This window comes from Polypterus senegalus, chromosome 10, assembly GCF_016835505.1.
Source record: "Polypterus senegalus isolate Bchr_013 chromosome 10, ASM1683550v1, whole genome shotgun sequence".
NCBI lineage: Eukaryota > Metazoa > Chordata > Cladistia > Polypteriformes > Polypteridae > Polypterus > Polypterus senegalus.
In genome coordinates this window covers 125,515,019-125,532,234 of record NC_053163.1, presented here as the reverse complement: position 1 = coordinate 125,532,234, position 17,216 = coordinate 125,515,019, and the positions used below count along the sequence as shown (strand labels likewise).

At 37.2% G+C, this 17,216-nt stretch overlaps 1 long non-coding RNA gene and 1 other non-coding gene across 2 annotated transcripts; one reads left to right on the top strand and one right to left on the bottom strand.

Annotated features, from left to right (window-relative positions):
- Positions 1-164, top strand: LOC120538406. Its single transcript, XR_005635454.1, has one exon. It is a non-coding gene; the product is annotated as a U1 spliceosomal RNA (small nuclear RNA).
- Positions 165-9,566: 9,402 nt separating this feature from the next.
- Positions 9,567-14,438, bottom strand: LOC120536404. Its single transcript, XR_005635109.1, has 3 exons — positions 14,244-14,438; positions 11,990-12,036; positions 9,567-9,616 (listed from the first exon to the last, which is right to left on the bottom strand). It is a non-coding gene; the product is annotated as an uncharacterized LOC120536404 (long non-coding RNA).
- Between the last annotated feature and the right edge of the window lie 2,778 nt (positions 14,439-17,216).

Genomic DNA, 17,216 nt, shown 5'->3' with positions numbered 1-17,216 from the left:
ATACTTACCTGGCAGGGGAGATACCATGATCACTAAGGTGGTTCTCCCAGGGCGAGGCTCATCCATTGCACTCCGTGTGTGCTGACCCCTTCGATTTCCTCAAATGCGGAAAACTCGAATGCATAATTTGTGGTAGTGGGGGACTGCATTCGCGTTCTCCCCTGATTAATTTTTGTGAATTTCCCCTTGGGATTAATAAAGTATCTATCTATCTATCTATCTATGGACTTTCTCTGGTTACTCCTATGTATTTTTGTATTATAAGGTTTAAAACTGTACACAGTGCTCCAGATGAGGCCTCACTAGTGTATTATATAATTTAAGCATAATTTTCCTTAACTTGTACTCCACCCATCGTGATATATGACCTAACATCCTATTAGCCTTCTTAATTGCTACTGTAAACTGTCTTAATGTGGCCGGAGACAAGTCCACTACATCTGCTATGTTCTTCTCATAAGATGTACTTTCAAGCTTTAGAGCACCCCATTGTGTATACAAATGTAAGAGTTTTTTCTTCCTCTGTATAACACTTAACATCCACTTACATTGAATTTTACCTACTTCATATTCACCCTTCTCTGAATTCTATACAAGTTCATTTTTTATGATTTAGCTTACCCTATGATATCTGCTGTTCCACCTAGTTCATTATAAATTTTAAAAAGAGCAGCAGCTCCAGGAATGAGGGACCCCACTTATAACACCACACAACCCTTTGCTGTCTGCATGTATGATGGTTTTGTACCTATCTACGCACTGTGCCTTGAACGACACTTGTCGTACTTTTTACTGCCATTCAGATACCTGTTGATAATCCTAAATATAAGATATGCACTGACAAATTTGACTTACCAGACTTCATTCTCCAAGAATTAGTCTTACATTACAATCATTAGCCATATGTCAAGATTTATACCTCGTAAAGATTGTTTGCATTGTTTTGGATATTACTTCCTCGTCTGAGTTTAACTTTCTTTCAAATCCTGGAAAACATCATCCAGAGTCTGCATCACACATTGGGTGCTATTGGTACCTCTCCTTTGTTGAACCAATGAGGCACATTTGTCAATTTTTCGATTTAGCGAGCACCCTTTAACTTTAGAAATAATTGGTTCAAATAATCCCTAAATTTTTGCTTTAAAAATAAAGAAAAGACTCTTGCTTTTGCATAAGATAAAAGTATAGTTTTTAAAGAATTTCAGGTTACAGGCGAAAGCAATCTCTTTCTTGTTTTGCAACATTACAACATTTCCTTCTTCAATCAATGCCTGCTTATATTTAGGTTTTAATTTCTAGTATGCATACTCTGCCCCTCACAAAATTAATAAAATAGTGTAAGAATTCAATGTTTCCTTTTTGAAATAAAATTCTAATTGGTGAGATCTTTCTTTTTGGAAACTTATTCCGATTGTTGCACTTTCCAGTACCTTGTATCCCAGGAATGCATACAAATAATCACACATCCATATTCAAACCTACTTAACTTAATTTTTGGGTTGAGAAGGAACTAAAGCCTATTCCAAAAGCATTATTCACAAGGAAAGTCCATTGCTCATACATGCACACAAGTCCTCAGTCACACTAGGCCAATTTATAATTTATCATTCAGTCTAACACATGAAAAACAAAAACATGAAGAGAAAATAAGATAGTGACTAAAGTAGGATTTACTGTAAATGTTTTCTCCTGGAGATGTTCGACAGCAGTGATAACCATTACACCAACGTATCACCCAAAATCGCATTTGGTAATCTAATTTTTACAGCTACTGCACAGCAGCTATTATTCCTTTATTGCCAATAACAATCACTACATTTCAATTAATCACTGTGTTAGCTCTAGAAAATGGCCCACTAATATACTTAAATATTACTCAAATTAAAATTATTGATCCACAAGCTGCACTAGCTCTGAAATCATCATATTCTAATCCACAGATTACATTAACTGATCCTTTCAAATTAAATTTTAATTGTGCCGTCATGTATTCCCATATCTCTCTAAATGATTTTCTGATCACAATTATTTCCCCTTATTTCTTCCTCACTGATCCCTATATCCCAATTACAGGTTTTAGATTCTCAACTAAATCTCAACCAGTGACATTCAAATAGCTATTGATTTCACATTTCAAGTACTGACTTTATAGCACTTACTCTTCAGAATTCAGCTACCTAACAGTTCAGATATTTTGCCAGCCCTGCAACTAGCATCGGAATTGGAATGTAACCAAAATGCAGTGGGCTCTTGTGTATGTCCTTCCATTCATTATCAGCACTCATTATTATATTATTAATTAGCAGCATAAAACATTTAAGATGAGATTGTGTTTCCTGCTACTAACTGAAAAACATAGCAATACGATACTAAGAGCTGAATAAAGCTGCCAGTAATTTTAGATGTGGGCATTTTAAACCCTAGAAAAGTCATTCAACAATGCATCCAGGCAGAGACAGGCAGCTTCTCAGCTGGTCTGTGTCATTTATGAAAACTAGGGTAAGCGGAGACTTCAAGCAGAGCATTGTCTCTGTTTGCCCTAATTTGCCTATGATGTCATGCTTTCTGTAGCTTACCTGTGATTGGCTGGCCTAGCCAGCATCTGCTTGGATCTCAAGGCCGGTTGCTTGCCTGAAGTAGAGACCTATCACATCAGCTTTGAATCAGGGCTGGTTGTCGTGACAACACTTATAATGTCAGTTCCTCTTCGGAGACTAATAAGCTTGTTCGTGAATCGTGTTCACTTATAGGGAATTATACAGTTAGGACGTGCTGTGCAATATATCTCACGTAGCTGTTTAAGTGCCATGAGGGAACCTTTGTGGGTTTATGTACAGAAGGAGGCTGCAGGTGCAAACAAAACCAAACATAGAGAAAAAAACATGTTTTTAGGCTTCTTCACACTGGACACTTAAACAAATTAAAATCTTTAACATTTCTTAACACATGCATTTCTTATGTATAATGTTTTGTGATGGAAGCATAACAGGTAAATGGAGTACATTTAATGCATTTGTATTCTTTTTGTTAATTATCTTGTCAAGCTTGGTGGCAAAGATGCTAAATAAAAAATTGAGTTAAATATCTTTTATTGTAACTTGAATTGGCTATAAAGATCTTTGTGGTAATGCTCATTATGAAAAACTTTATGCTAAACAACTAAAAGCTTTAATGAAATGATCTTTTACTCTAGTGCTTTATTTATTAGTATTTGGTAAAGTCACTTGATTTGGTAAAGTCACAAAATGTATTGTGAAACTACTTTTTATTAAAGATCATATATATATATATATATATATATATATATATATATATATATATATATATATATATATATATATTAATTTAAATATGTTTAAAATGTTACTATTTAAATTATACAGTCAAGCGCTTTGAGATATATAAAAATAAAGACTGAGTACAGTTATATCCTGTTCCTTGTACCATAACTTTTAGTCTATAATCTTAATTTCAGGGCATGAAAGGGGTCACTATGAAAAGAGTTACTTAATATTTAATGAATAGATTTAAGCATATTGCCATGTAGCACATAATGTCTTTAATTAATGCTCAATATGCAATAAAAAAAAAGTTAAACATACATTAATATTCTGGATCTGCTTTCTTGATTACAGGTTAATAGCTAGCTTCCTATGCTGGCAGCACTGAACGCAAGGCAACAACCAACCCTGGTCAAGACTTAAGCCTATAACGAGTCACGTTCACACACACACAAATACACATTTACTTACCTAGATAATTTAAAGCTGTCAATGAACTTAAAGTACATGCTGTTTAAAGTAAGCTCAAGTGCCAGAAGAAAATCTACAGGAACACTGAGAAAACATGGACGGTAACAGAGCCAGGTATCAAAGCTAGGCTCCAGGGGCTCTGAAGAAATAGTATTAACAACTATACTACTACAAACGCCCAAATATCAAACTTCTCTAAGTAATTTTTCATACTGTACTATGGTTGTAAAGCATTTTAGTGTTCTCTAATAAAGATGCAATATAAAATAAAACAAAGAGTTTATTATGTTGTAAATTGAACCGTGTCATGAAGCTCCCTGTGATACCACTCCTTACAAAAGGCACTAAAACTTAAGTTTAAAAGTCAAGAAATTAACTGGGTTTATTTAGCTTTCACTATGTGATAGTACTTATAGTAAAAGGGACTACATACAAATTAAATTAATGATCACTAAAATCTTGTACAACACTGCAATGTGAATTGTGTGGTAAAATGATAGAAAGAATATGAATGGGCCGATATTATCTAAAATAAAGACTGATTAGTTCAAATGAAGTATTGTACTAATAAAACATAAAAAATGATTTTATGAGAAAAGGCTTGCTAATCTGTATTTTATCACACTTTCGTAAAATATCAGAAAGCTGACATATGAAGGCACCCAGAGCTCTATTGTATGCTACACTAGTTGGTGACTTATTTCCCTGGGTGAAAAAAACACTTTCTATTGTCTGTGCAAAATTTACTCTAAATCATTTTTGTTCTGTGTCCCCATATTCTTGTTGAAAAATAAATTTTATACTTACAGCTGGCATCTAACATGTTTATTCTCTTTGCAATTACAAACACTTTGAACATGTCACTTCCTAATCTTCATGGGTTTAAGATGAACAGATTCAACTTCATCATTCTTGCTTCACAGCTCATATCTTACAGCGCTGGAATTAGTCTTGTCACTCTTCTCTGGATGTTCTCTAGCTCTTTGTTAATGAATCTGTAGGGGAAAAGAGAAAAATAGTTGGAGACCAAGAAATTCTCCTTTTTCATATAATGAATTTAAAATGTAAGGAAAGAAATGTACAAGTGTGTTGCCAGCAGCCAATATGCTATTCTTTGCATTCACATATGACCTCATCGTTTTTCTTTTTATTATTCTATGCTTTCAGTTATATAGTTCTCAGATTATTGTGAAAGGTCCAGGGCCCTTTTAAGGGTATACGGAAAGTCAGAGTTGGTTGTAGGTCACAGATGCATAGCTTGTGCAGTTTGAAGCACCACTCCAACTGAACCAAACCCGCTCTTTTTGTACTATGGAGATCAAGAATACACAAAATATTCCAGATCAGACCTTACAAGTGCATTATATAGTGTTTCACACATGTACTTAGGAGGCAGTCAACAAGCCCAAAGGTGAGTGAAACATCGCGAGACGAAGGGTTGACATGCGGTACTAACCTTTCTTTCTCATTCAGTAACCTCTCTTTTGAGAAACAAGAAAATTCTGTAGTCAAGAGTTGCTTTTTCCAACTTTGTCTATTAGGTAAGATCAATCCTTTTTTATCTTCTAAAGATCTTGAGAAAGCTACTCATGCTTTTATTTTTTCTTGCCTCAATTATTGCAGTTCGCTGTATTCTGGGATTAACAAATCTCTGATACACAGGTTACAGCTGGTTCAAAATGCTGCCGCTCGCTTTCTGGTTGGGGCAAGAAAGTATGACTCTGTTTCTCCTATTTTAGCTTCTTTACACTGGCTGCCTGTCAGTTTTCAAATTGATTTTAAAATCTTGCTGCTAGTTTTTAAATCTTTACATGGGCTTGCTCTTGCCTATTTATCTGAACTGTGTGTTTTACACCAGCCATCCAGAGTGCTTAGATCTTCTGGTCAGTTGTCTCTTGTTGTCCCTCGTACCAAATGTGAAACCAAAGGGGACAGGGCCTTTACAGCTGCTGCCCCTCGCTTGTGGAACTCTTTACCTCATCACATAAAGGAGTCATCTACAATTGAACTGTTCAAAACAAGATTAAAAACTCACTTCTTTTCACTTGCATTCCTCTTTGTGATCATATAACATTACTTCTATTTATTTATTTTCTATCTTATTTTATGTTCATATATTTTATTACTATTTATGTTTTATTGTTTATTGTTTTTGTTTTTTTTCTTTTATTCTATTATTGTAAAGCACTTTGGCCGCAGCATTACTATGTTGTTTTAAATGTGCTATATAAATAAATTGACATTGACATTGACATTCTCATCAGACAAAAAGAAGAAAAGTAATCACTTACTTCCGGGTGTCAAGATGGCCGCCAAGACGTCACTCCCAGCACCTACAAATGACGATACCTCCGGCGCTTCCAAATGACACTACCACCGACTCAATTTGATGATACCACTTCTGGTCCACTTTTGATGACGTCGTATCTGTCCCACAGCTTTGGAGTCATCTCCTTCCAAATCACTTCCTGTCTCCATTTTGTCCTCTGTATATAAACACCATTTTTTCATGTATATATTGTCATCTGCTATACATGGTTTTGATCACTGCAAAAAGTCTTTGCATTTTTTTTCTTGTCCTATGGACATTATACGGGGACGGCCCCCAAACCTTTTTCATTGTGGCAATCCATTCTATTTTAAGGAAAAATCTATTACAATAGATTAAAAATTACCTTCTCTCACTTGTAGTTAATATAGTGTGAGTACTATATATTGTAGCATCTCATCAGTCTTCTTAATCCCTTCTGTACGTTTCTCTTCTTCTCGAGTCAAACCAAATGTTTCATCTGCCATTCCAATGATGAGCACAGGCTATGGCTCTGTTGGTGGTCGCAGTAAGGTCCTCCATAGTGCATGGTTTGTCCAGGAATCAGCAGATCAGGAGGTGTTCCATGGTCTGTCTTTCCCCACAGTCACACAGGGAGCTGTCATCAGAGTATCCCCACTTGGTCATGTTGACTTTGGAACTGCCAGTCCTGGTGCGCAGGCAGTTAAGGCTTTTCCATGTTGGCCAGTCTAGATCGCCACCAGCGGGTAGATCATGGTCACAGTAGGAGCGTTCTTGTTGCGACCCCTGTCACATTTTATATAAATCTGCGATCCTGCTGCACACCTTAAACAAATAAAGTTCTGTACACTGTCTGAATTAGATTAGGTTAGATTAGATAAGATAAACTTTAATAATCCCAAGGGGAAATTTAGATACATACGGCAGCAGAAATATAAAAAACAAAGGTACAGACTCACAGAACAAATACTGTGATACAATTAACCAATAGATAGTGTGACCTGTTGGGGGCATAACAGCACCCTAAACACCCAGACACAACTAAGTCACATAAAGAATAATTATATTACAGAAAATACCACATTATGGGTTTCTCTCCAAACAGCATAGTTCCAGTAATAATTTCCTTTCTTATTCTTTATTTCTCATCCTCCTCCGTTTTTCTTCAGGGAGTTTTGTCCACCACCTACAGACTCTGACTCACTGGGTGAAGTACAGCAGCTTCCTTTATGCCGGATTCTGGAGTACTTCCAGTCCTACCACATTGCATTCAGGAAGCACTTCTGGGCCAAGAAGAACCTCCTCATGACAGGACAGCCACCCTTCAGCTTTCTCCACTGAGACCGCTTCCTGGGGCCATGTGTTCTCCCAGTACACTAGGTCAGGGGTCCTCAATCACGGTCCTGGAGGACTGCAATGGCTGCAGGTTTTTGCTCCAACCCAGCTGCTTAATAAGAAGCACTTATTCCTCAAGTTACACTTCTGCTTCACTTCTGTTGTCTCGCTCGTTAAGAGTTTGAACCCTTATTGCGTATTTTATTTTTAAACAGCTGCATTCTTGGTTTTTAATTGCTCCTAATTAGCAATGACATGCAAATGACAAAAGAGACCAGCATTTCTCCATTTAGCTTGTTACCATTTACACCTGTGTGTATTTATCATGCACTATTGGGTTTAATTAAATACTTGGAAGGAAAGTGAAGGACTGAGAATTGCTCATCCATTTTAACCTTCAAATCATTTGGTTGATATCCTTAGAAAGGGGAAGAAAATCTAGGGTATGAGAATGACTTGACATGGCAGAGTTAAAGCAGTAACAAGCCATGAAATTAAATTATTGGCAAGAATTGCTTTCTAATTAAGCAACTGGGCTAGAACAAAAACCTGCAGCCACTGTGGCCCTCCAGGACTGTGATTGAGGACCCTGCGCTAGGTGATGGTATCTCACTGATATAGCTCCCGGGTGGACTACTACAGGGCAACCTACTAACACTGCTACTACACCTAGTGTATTGGGACAACATATGACACTGGGAGTCAGTCTCTTTCCAGCCTTCCTTTAGAATGGCCTCTGGATCAGAAAAGGTATCATTAACCAACCCGGTCAGGATGCCTGTCCAACCTTCTCCTTCCGTTATAAAGGCCTACAGGCAAGGTGAGGAACTATCCACCCTGGTTGCGATGTCAGCCATTCTGTGTTGTTTATGACAATAGATAGATAAATAAATATTTTGCAAGAATTGCAAAATGACCTTAAGAGTATCAGCATTTTGTCTGGGACGACAGGAGGAGACAAAAAAAGATCCCCAGAGGTGCTTCTTATTCCACTGTGGATGTATGAACTTGTGGCTAAAAGTGCTCCATGAGAGCTACAACTGGGGGAGATTTTTCACGATGGCATTCAATTTTGCTATCATTCTTTTTCCGCAACAACTTCCAGTGTGTCCAGGGTTAGCCCTGTGATGGAGGAGGCTTTCCTGATAAGTTTGTTCAGCGACTGTGTGTCTATTGAACTCAAGTTGCTTCCCCAGAAGACCATAAGGACAATATGGACTGTATCTCATACAGCTTTCTTAAAAGGCGTACCTTTGATTTTTAGATCCTGTATTGTCCAATTATATTAAACAATTTCACTTCCTATGTGTAATACTTTAAATTTGCTTACATTAAACTCAGCTGACACATATATTCGGAATTCTGCTCAGATCAAGCTATAATGATTCTTCTGATTCTACAATACCCAACAATCTCCCAAGTTTAGTGTCATCCTCAAATCTGACCATACTGTTAGTTATTTTGTTCATTGAGATCACTTACATAATTTAAAAAGAAGAATGGCACCAGTACTGAGACACTTCAATTTTGACATCACCTATTTTATAAACAGTTTCTCAAACCATGACCCGTTGCTTTTCTGTGTTTTCTGTCTACACCCTGTGCCTGATCTTCTCAGTTATGGATTCCTTTGTAACGGTTGATAAAATTGCACCCCCCTTCCCTTAGATCATTTGAAACAGCAAGGATTTTAATCACCAGGATATTGCTTGAGGTCAAACAGAGCAGCTTTGCTCTTCTAGAAGAGTCTCAAGGGGATCAACAGAACAGTGGAAGGGAGTGATCAACTAGCAAAACTCAGCCCAGTGAACCATCAAATTAGAACAATAAAAATAACAGCAGTATTCCAGCCAACTATTTTTATGTATCTCTTTTGAAGAATGTTTCTTTAATTTATGAAGGACTCTGAGGAAGACGGGTCTAATTTGTACAGTAAGTGATCCAAGGTAGGAAATCACTCTGAATGGGATGTCAGAGTGCACACTGCATGTATGCATATTCTGACATGTGCACAGAAGGGCATCTTAGCAGTCAATCAACCTGACAAATTGTCTTTGAACTGTTGAAGAATACCCCTGTGAAAATGATGAAACCATGATTGACCTTATGATACCATTCACTGTAATCAAAATAATTCTTTAATTAAAGATCCTCTGAAGTATGTGTAGAAACAAAACAGGCAGTACCTGCAGAACAGAACATCTGCTCATCAATCCACGCATTTTCTCACTTGCTGTTCCTAGTTACAGTTTGAGGGATACAAAATACACACTAGGAATGAAACTGAGCCACTTAGGATGTCAGATTGTTTTCAGATCAAATCAACAGTGTGGCAGAAACATTATGACTTTGTTGTATACTAACCCTTATTAGTTTCAGGTTTATGGCAGCATATTGCATTATATAAGAAAAGGAATCTCTCAGCCACTGTAAAAATCATCTATTTACCTTGTGAGGACCTCAAGCATGTATTGTACAGATGAAGCAGTGAAATGAAAACCTGCCTAAAAATGCTATGACACCATGTTCAATTAACTTTGATGTGAGCATCTGACTATGTGGAGTTTGTACATTCTGCCTCTGTTCTTGTATTTAGATGTACTCTCACTTCCCAAAGACATTTATGATAGATATTGGCAATTGGAATCCTATAAGGAATGTGACAGACTGTCTTCTCAATTAGGATGGGCTGTGTCCTGGACCAGTAGTTTAAATCAACAATTTTGATGCAATACTTGTTTTTTCTGCACATTTATTTCACGAAGATTATGTGTTTTGCCTGAAATGCATGTGACTTCAGTATTGTCACAAAATGTGTATCAACATGTTTCAGAATTAACTTAGACTACAATGCAGTGGTGAGTTTTAGTACTACAAGCATACACCACTATATGACCAAAAGTATGTGGTCACCCCTCCAAATGACTGTTTACGTGTTTCTACCACACCCATTTTTACAGGTGCATAACATCAAGCACATAGCCATGCAATCTCCATTGACAAACACTGGAAGTACTGAAGAGTTCATTGACCTTAAATGTGGCACTGTCATTGGATGCCACCTTTAGCAGCTCCAGTCAACCGTAAGTGCTGCTATTGTGAATTGGAAACATTTTTGAGTGACAACAGCACTGTCATGAAATGGTGCACCGCACAAATTCACTGAGTACTGAAGAGCACAGCATGACCTATCCTCTATTGCATCACTCACTGCAAAGTTCCAAACTGATTCTGGAAGCAACATCGGCATAAGAACTGTGCATCAGAAGCAGTATGAAATGGGCTTCCATGGCTGAGCAGCTGCATGCAAGCCTAGGATTACTAAGCAGAATACCAAGTTTTCACTGAAGTGGTGCAAAGCGTGCCATGACTGGACACTGGAACAGTGGAAATGTGTTCACTGCAGGGGCATTTCTAGGATTTGATGGTATTAGGGTCTTATGCTCCTCTAGCTAAACAGATATAAAATCGAAGAATTGGGTGGGCAGAATAGTTCATACACTTACATAAAATACATAAAAATTGAGCCTCTGAAGAAAAAAATCGAATGTAAGAAATTAACCAACCTTGAACAGGGTGCTATTTCATCAAAGGGCACACTCACTCATTCAGGCACACAAAAACACAACACCAATTTAGACTTACTAAATAATCTAACCCAAGTTTGGGATGTAACATGAAAACCCCATCAGAAAAATCCACACAGACATGGGGAGCGCATACAAACTCCACATAGACAGCAACAACACAAAACTCTAAACCCAGATTTCAGGAGCTGTAAGGCAGCAATAGTAATGATACCGCTGTGAACACTAGTGGGCTCTACAATGGACTGGCATTTGTTCTGGGGTGCTTCCAAGCAACCATTACTGATGGGATAGGCACTAACTCCCCACAGTCCTCAATTGGATTAAGTGATTTGGAGAATGTTATATTATGCTATGTAGTTTGCAGGATCAAAAAGAGGAAATTTGTGAAATGGCATTGCAACCAACCTTTGAATAACTTGTGGCTTTTTAGATATGGAACTGAAAGGCTCTGATGATAATAAGTGCCTTCTGATGGGCTCCACTTTATGAAACCTTGATAAATTATGCTTTACCAACATTTAAAAAAAAATTAACTTTCTATAATCTTAATTTTCTACTCTTAAATTTAAAGTAAATTGCCACCCATAAAGGAATCAATTCACAGGTAAATGAATATTCAAATAGTGACAGCACAATCTATACTGACAATGCTATTTAAAACCTGTAGTCAGGTAGCAAAGGATTATGGGTGTATGTTTCCAAGGAGAAAGGACTTGACTAAAGTTTTAAGTGGTTTTGAATGCAGCATGGCAGGAGACATCAAACACATCACCAGAAATGCGTCGAACACAACGAACACGCTGCGATTTACAGACATGATTTACATGACAGTGTCTTACATAGCCACCAGCAAAAAACATTCACCCAACGGCAGTCCTGTGGTTAGAAGCAGACCAACTGATAAAAGGAACTTATATACTGGCTGACAAAACATGTAAAGTAACAGGCAGGCTATAATAATTCAAGTTAAAAATCAATACAACATTAGTGTCAAAAGAAGCATATCAGAAAGTGGAGCTTACCGAGTGTGGTGCAGTATAACAGCTGGCAACCCAACCAAGTTCCACACCTGTCAATAACAAATAAAATAATATTGCAGTGGGTTAAGAAACACAAATGCTGGACACCAAAAATCTGAAAAACATTGACATGGGAACTGAATATGAGTTTCTCTTAAGCCACATTAAGAAACAAGATATGGCATAAACCCCATAAGCCAGTTGTCAACAACAACTCAGAGATGTGTTGCCTGTGTGATGGTGTTAGTGAGGATACATTGCATGTTTTGTTACATTAAAAAAAAACAGATCAATGTCTGAATATCGCATAATAACTAAACTTCACTGCTGACCAAGTACATCATTTGTACCTTTTGGTAGAATAATAATCCATAGATCAAGGACAGTAAAATAATAGACTAGATTCAGGAATTTAAAAGTTAATTAAATTTACTGGCCTACGCAAATCTTTAACCCATTTACTAGTATCTCTGAGTTAACTAGTCCACGGCTAGTCACTCCATCATCCCTGAGGCTACGCACGTCCAGTGAACATCAGCGAGCTGCAGAGGGAAGCTGTATTCACAGCAGAGCTGAATGCAGGCTTTCAGAAAGCGTGTGAAGAATAAAGCAATTTGTCATGTTTTAATTGTGAGAGTCATTTAGTAATGGCCAGTGACTGCATTACTGATTCTAGTTCAAGTAATAATGAAGCATATGATGGTGATGATTTTGCATAAATGGTAAACTCTGGCACCCCCTCTGAATGTATACAGTGCAACAAGAACTTTGAGCAACTTTCAGATCTGACATACTTCAATGTCCAAAGTGCAAGGCTGATGCATCAAGCACAGATTATCCACTTAAGAATTTTAGCCTGTTCATAAGTGCCAGCATATTAGATGTAATTGTGACTGAGTACAACGCACATGGACAGCAACTCATCAGCACTGCAAATCAAAATGCTTGTGTGGTCTTATGTCAGGTATACAGAGCTGCTGGTTTTGTTGCTATTTACCGTATATAATAATTTCAAAAGCCTTGTGCTAAAGTGTACTGATAAACAAAACCTTTATTTGAAACACACTTATGGGCCATTTTAGATAAGGATCACAGGTAAAAAACATTTCAATTACTTGTCAGGTGTTTGCGCTTTATTGACAACTGTCACTTCTCACAGTAGCATGAGGTCCATTTTGAAACTAAAATCAGTCTCTACACTTTACAAACCCGATGAGAATGTTGTGGTGGACAAATCATAAAGCAATAAAGCAATACAAACTGGACCTCTTACAGTTACTGATCTGGTCATATCTCTGTTGAACAAATAAAGTTTATTGGTATAGCTGGACAAAAATGGCCAGAGTCTGCAAAATAGTGAAAAACTAAACCTGATGATGCATATTTATTTTTATTTTATTATTTTAATACATCTTTTTTATACATTTTTTGTTTCACCTTAACAACAGAAAAGATCTCATATGGTGAAAATAACTACTGCCAGATAAATGATTTTAAATATTTTTCCCTCCCTCTCTCCTTCTGACTTTCTGTCGCACAACAGATAGCTGAAATGGATCAGACTGTCTTTGTTTTTAATATTTGCCATGGCATACTGTGCTCTGACGGGTATCAAGTATAATTCAGATCATTGGCATTGCATACTCTGTCCCCCTGTTTTTCTGTCATTGTGGGTTTTGATAGATAGATAGATAGATAGATAGATAGATAGATAGATAGATAGATAGATAGATAGATAGATAGATAGATAGATAGATAGATAGATAGATAGATAGATAGATAGATGATGCTATACATACCCCTGTTGCATACTTTTATACAACTTACTGTTCTTATGCAGCACCTATTCGAGTTAATGCAACTCCTAATCTTTGACATGACCTACTAGTTTTTCCATAGTATTCCCCCAGGAAACCAAGGTTGGGCTTCAACAATGGGGCAAGCCTACAATCATACTAGGCTAATTCAGTGTTGCCAGTTAAGTTAACCTGCACATTTCTGCATGTGAAAGCTCTTAATTCACGGCGTTTGGCCCAGTAACATGAAGTCATTACTACTGAGCAGTGATGAATCAATAGAATTTTATTTGTCCCCAAGGGAAAATGCTTTTTTTACAGAAACTCAATAAAAAATGCATATGTATTATACAGTGCTCAAAAAATAAAGGGAATACTTAGTCATCACAGTCTAACACCAAGTCAATTAAGCTTCAGGAATATCAGTCTGTACAGTTTGGTCAAAAATAAGTTATGCAGACCTGTAGCCAGCGGCGATTCTGTTGGGCTCCGGCAGTGCTCCTCCTGTTCCTCCACGCTCAAAGGAGCAGATATCGGACCTGCTGCTGGGTTGATGCCCTTCTATGGCCCGGTCCAGCTCTCCTTCTGTAATGGCCTGTCTCCTGGTATCTCCTCCAATGTCTTGAGACTGTGCTATGAGACACTGCAAACCTTATTTTGATGGCAGATGGAGGAGCTGAACCACCTGTGCAACCTGAATTAGCTGCAGGTAACACCTCATGCTACCAGTAGTGAAAATGACACTAGCAAAACACAAAACTAAAGAAGACACACTTCTGATAAATAATTTGTTGGCTTCAATGTTAGTATGTCATAGAAGGGTGTGCAGCAATGCTCATGATGGCTGTCAGTTTTGTCTTCATTTTCTCCTTTGCTGCTACCCCCAGGATGTCGAAAATGTGTCCCACAACTGACCCTTCCTCTTGAATTAGCTTATTGATTCAGTAATCCTCTTTTGAAGTGATTGTATGACCTAGCACACTACAGCATAGAAAACTGCATATGCCATCAGAGTTAGAGAATGTGTAAAGGATGTCATTACCCACATTAAAGGTGTGTGTTCTGCCCTTTTTTTAAATAGTTCCGCTGTGTTATGAAACCAGTCCAGCCTGTCATTTTAATGGATCCTAATGGAGGCAATGCACAACCTCTACATCCACTTCCCACATAATGTTAGCGCATACAGTCTTTTTGGCATGGCAAAAGACAATAACCAGATCCTTAGTATTGCTGATGTTATGTGACAGACAATTCTTTCTACACCAAGAAACAGTTTTCCACTTGACTCCTATACTCTGTGTCATCCCTTTTATCAATACACCCCATATGTGCAGCATCATTAACGAAAGTTCACGACCGCATCACCCAGTAAACTGACACAAAAGACTATCCCCGAACCCCCAAAATTCTGATTGGCCTCTGTCACTATAATCTACTTGGCTGATGTCAGAGGGATCATCGAGCGGCTATTCCCGTCTGCCAGATTAAATAGAACCCCAATTCCAATGAAGTTGGGACGTTGTGTAAACCGTAAATAAAAACAAACTACAATGATTTGCAAATCCTTTTCAACCTATATTCAAATAGCAAAATTCCCGCGCTTCGCAGCGGAGAAGTAGTGTGTTGAAGAAGCAATGAAAAAGAAAAGGAAACATTTTGAAAATAACGTAACATGATTGTCAATGTAATTGTTTTGTCACTGTTGTGAGTGATGAGTGTTGCTGTCATATATATATATATATATATATATATATATATATATATATATATATATATATTTTACACACACACACACATAAACATATACATATACACATATATACACATACACATATATACATACATATATATCTACATATATACACATACATATAAATACACACATACATACATACACACACATATATACACACACATATATATATATATTCATACACACACACATATATAAACATATATATACATATACATACATATCTACATATATACACACACAGCTATTTCGTATCAGTGCAATACGCTGCTTGTTAAAACGGATAACTCCCGCTCTTACGTGCAAGTCTGCGTGGATATTATACCATACCATACCATATTTATTTGTTGAGCGCTTAAAAACACAGCATTACAACTGACCAAAGCGCTGTACAGTTACAACAAGCAGGACTAAAAGCAAAATATTAAAAATAAACATTAAGAGAGAATTAAAACAGAGATACTAAAAACAGGTCAAGGGACCAAATAAAATAGAGAAAATAGCAAAAGGCAAGTGGAAAATGAAACAGGTTAAGAATTAAAAGCCAATGTGAAGAAGTGCGTTTTGAATGTGGCGACTGAAGCGGCTTGCCTAACCACTAAGGGCAGGGAGTTCCAGAGCCTGGGTGCACAGACGGAGAAAGCCCTTTCACCACGAGCTTTAAAACGTGCCTTGGGAACGGTTAGGAGCAGCTGATCTGTGGATCTAAGAACACGAGGGGGATTGTGACAATGGAGCAAGACACTCAAATAGGCGGGGCTAGACCGTTTAATGCCTTATAGGTTAGGAGGAGAATCTTAAAATCGATTCTGAATCTAACCGGCAGCCAGTGTAGGGTTTTCAAAATCGGTGAAATGTGTTGGATTCTGCTACTTCCAGTTAGAAGCCTTGCAGCCGCATTTTGAGCCAGTTGGAGTCTAGAAAGCGTGGCTTTACTGATACCAAAAAGGCAGGAATTAGAGTAGTCAAGCCGGGACGTAATGAATGCATGAATTACTGATTCCAGGAGGTGGTTAGAAAGAATAGGCTTGAGTTTGGCGATTCGCCTTAGATGGAAAAAGCAGGATTTTACTGTGCTGTTGACTTGAGCATCCATTTTCAGGAACGTATCCATTTTGATTCCAAGATTGGAGACAGACGAAGTTACTGGAATGGGAAGAGAAACGAGGCCAAGGGGTGGAACCTGTTTGCAGTCGGGACTAAAAACAATGACCTCGGTTTTTGAATCGTTCAGGTGAAGGAAGTTTACAGCATATGAACTATCGTATTTGTTCAAGTTCTATTTAAATTTTAAATAGAAGGAATTTTTATTTAGTCGACAGAAATATCTTTGGTAGGAATGGTAAAAACAGACAGGAATATTATTCGTGAAGAAATCAACTCAAACCTTAAACAACTTATAATATTTTGCTCTCCATAAAAATATATCCTGTCTAAATTATACACGTTAGAAATAAAGTAAACATTAAAAGAACAAACATTCAAATTTCTTTACTCTTATGTAATTTTATATAAAAAATAAACTTAGATTTTAAATATCCCAAAAGATTTTGCTCTCCATAAAAATATATCCTGTCAAAATTATACAAATTCAAATATGAACATGCTGCATAACAAAACCTGGAAATATAAATAAAATGTGTTCCTTTCAGCAATAACAAATCAAATCATTCAGTTGTCT